Source organism: Haliotis rubra, unplaced genomic scaffold, assembly GCF_003918875.1.
Source record: "Haliotis rubra isolate DU_JTF1 unplaced genomic scaffold, ASM391887v1 Scf220, whole genome shotgun sequence".
Lineage (NCBI taxonomy): Eukaryota > Metazoa > Mollusca > Gastropoda > Lepetellida > Haliotidae > Haliotis > Haliotis rubra.
In genome coordinates, this window is record NW_025766226.1 from 245,055 (window position 1) to 248,698 (window position 3,644).

The window sequence follows — 3,644 nt, forward strand, 5'->3', positions numbered from 1 at the left end:
TGACATTTTTGTATGTACGCATGTAAGATCACATTAATAGAGTATTTACATAAATTCAAGCATACTTGTCCGCAATAGACTTAATAGGAATTGAGTTTTCACATAAATATTTGCGTAATTTACGCAGATACGCAGCTTATCTGTACCTCTGAACACCATACAAACAACAAACAAACCTAGTCCATGAAGTGCTGATACAGCTCAACGTCACAACGTCTACAGCACTGAGCAGATGGAGTGAACGTAAACGCCGCTGGGAGTATAAGCCTGATCGTATCAAGGTATTATCTGTAGAATAAGCCGTTCTGTAATCCGACGCCTCGCAGGTTGCTCTGTTTGATTAAGCGATATGTTTTGATGCTTCTTGAGTGTCAAGGCAACCTATTTGTCTTGGAATTAAAGTTCATCTGTCCACTTACAGGACAGATCTCTATAGTAAATACAACATTGGATACCATCAGCCCTCTTATCAATGTACGTTCCAGTGCTAAGTATGTATGTTAAATTCTTGTCTGAAGACGTTAACCGAAAGTTATTAAATTTTAGATCTATCTGTCAATGAAGATTTATCCATCGGGTATTAAACGGCGTGTTGTTTCAGCGTCAAAGGCTCAGCATATAGTAAAAGTGGCTTGTATTTTACGCTGCACTGAAGTGAGTGAGTGAGTTTAGTTTTACGCCGCAATATTCCAGCCATATGGCGGCGGTCTGTCAATAATAACAAGATCCTCTGATCGTTAGACATCTTAATGATTTGCTGTTAATCAACAAATGATGCACACATCGATATCGATTTGTTTCTACGTTCTCGCCATTTGCAGCACCGCAATGCCCTTGTACATGACATATAATTCATATAGCACTTGACATTTCAACATATACAGATGAAGTATGGTAAAACACCACCCCTTCCCGTCTTCTTACATCCCCAAACTCCAAGTATAATGCTTTGGAGTGAGTGAATTTAGTTTTACGCCGCACTATGGAGGCGGTCTGTAATTAATCGAGTCTGGACCAGACAATCCAGTGATCAACAGCATGAGCATCGATCTACGCAATTGGGAACCGATGACATGAGTCAACCGAGTCAGCGAGCCTGACCACCCGATCCCGTTAGTCGGTCCCGTTTACGACAAGCATGGGTTGCTGAAGATCAATACTAACCCGGATCTTCACAGGTCCGCACTGGACAGTGGTTTCAGTAGGTCTACTTCTTTGGAAATGTGAAATTTAGTACAGGTCCAGTATGGTTTTAGGTCATTGATGGAGACATCAATTGCTCTTGTTTCATTACATGATTCGGGTTAGAATTGGCCTCAAGCAACCCTGGTTTGTAGTAAGAGGCCACCATGCTTGTTCCAAGAGATTACTGATGGACGGTCAGACTTCGTGACTAAGTTGTTTTTCAATTAGTTTGTAAAATTCTAAAATTTTGATCCCTTGGTCATAGTCTTTACTTGAATTTATGATTGTGATCTGGTAGCTTTATACTTCGGACAAATCTTATTGAATAAATGTAGCTGAAGAAAGATCAAGTTGACCAATTTATGTTGAGATATGCAAGGGAAACAGTATTTCTTTTGCATATCGGCCATTATCGGGGCATTAATTTCCACAGCGGCGTGAAAATTGAAGTAAGAAAGCTCGGAATAATTCAGGATGGGCGTGAGATGCAGAAACACAGAATTAAATTACGGAGAGCCTAACACTACAGGGGTGTTCCCTACAGCTCCACTACAACTTGTCCTGGGATTAATTGTATTCCGAGAGCTCAGCTGTAAATAATACAAGAGCAGGATACATCTCAGCTGGAGGTGTCCCATTGTAAGTACGACGATCACCACGGCAGAGGATAAACAAACACTTCATACTCAACATGATCAAGCTTATTACTTGAATACTCAGCAGCTTAAACTCTCATGGGTCTTTAACGTGTCATTCCGTGATAAGAGCGAGCGATGACGATTCGATCTATTTACATGATGAGGACCGATGGCGATCTGAGTTATCTCGGTAAATCAAACTCCTAACAGCGAAACGGCATCGCGACATGTACCACAACATTGAATTTAGATGCACATGGTGCAGAGAGCCTAGACATTAAAACATTTGTCGGGTGATATGGCGACAAAAGCTTTTCGCGTCTCAATCTCAGATAAGTTTCGCTTGAACATAGCGTACGTTATAGAAAAATGCGATTTAATGTGTCCCATGCGTTGCCATGGACACACTCATAACAGAAGGTACATCAAATCGTATTCTACGAGGCATCAATCAAACCTTGAGAATAACTACCTCCCACGGAATATACATCAGGGACACACTCGGAACACGTCGGCAGTTTACGGCGGAAATGAACGTCGACAATCTTATAGCTGGATGTTCATTAAAGGAAACTACCACATATCTGCAAGATCGAATGGCATTTGTAAATCTAATAGTCTAACTGACCCAAGGGAACGTCAAAGAAGATTGCCCTCCAAACCCCCTCCGATTCTTTCATACAACGCACGTTAAGTCCCTGCACTCGTATCCTCAATGCAAGATGGAGGTGGATATCCAAGGAAAGAGTTTCAATTGAGATTAGAAATATCACAAGATAAGAGAGCAATCACTTAATTTCCAGGATTTGCTATGTGATGATCTCAAATACAAGCGACAAAATTCTTTCGATTTTCAAAATTATACCATTCCGACTGTATCATGGCAAAAACGTATATATACGTCTTTGATCATGGGCATGCGTTTATGAATCACTGTCAAAATCATGGGGAGCAATGAATTGATTACTAATTTTATTGGATTATGGAAGAAACTGGAAATCTGACACTTCTGCTTGCTTCGATCACGATCTTGTTTTTTCGATAAACCCCGGGTTACATTTTGGATTGTCTGGTCCATTTTGGTCTGCCATCGTAATAATTGTGGGATTTTGCTGAACACGTCTTTACTCATTGGCTTCTAATCAGGCAAATGAAGAAGTATTTAGGAGTGTGGTTATCGATACCTATACAAGTGTAGTTTCTGTTATAATAATTGGACATCACGGCCATTGGTCTTCCAGGTCTTGGACGATCCTTTCCTTCACCGGTGGCCACGTGATTCCTTACAAGTCTGCTGACAACTGAGTGGTTAAAGTTCGCTATTGCTACAGATAATACCTGCCTCATGCACGCCCATGACTTACCAGTCTAAGTAAACTTAGGCTCAGTATTATTCGTTACACTGCTATACTGAGGCTAACAAAACCTAGAAGGTCGCGTCAGTTGACCTTTGAGCGACCTATGACTGTCCAATCAAATGCGAGACAGCCGAACGGATTTAACCAATCAGACAACGACTACTTGTTAGGGTTCGGCGGGACTTACAAAACGGTTTTTGGATTTTCTCTTCCCTGGTCGCTGACATCAGGGAGACTATATTGTAGAGTATCCCTGCTGACACTGATCTATCAACAAACGAAAATCCGCATGAAACACAGATATTTGACCTGCAGTATATACGCTTAGCGACTGTTTACTCATTGCGTGTATCACTCGGAAGCAATCGTGCGGAAAATAGCATTCGGAATCGTTCGAGTTTTTGAGTTAAAGGTTCAAACGGTATGTGCGAATGTTAACTTTGGCGATTTGGTAAGCTGTGTT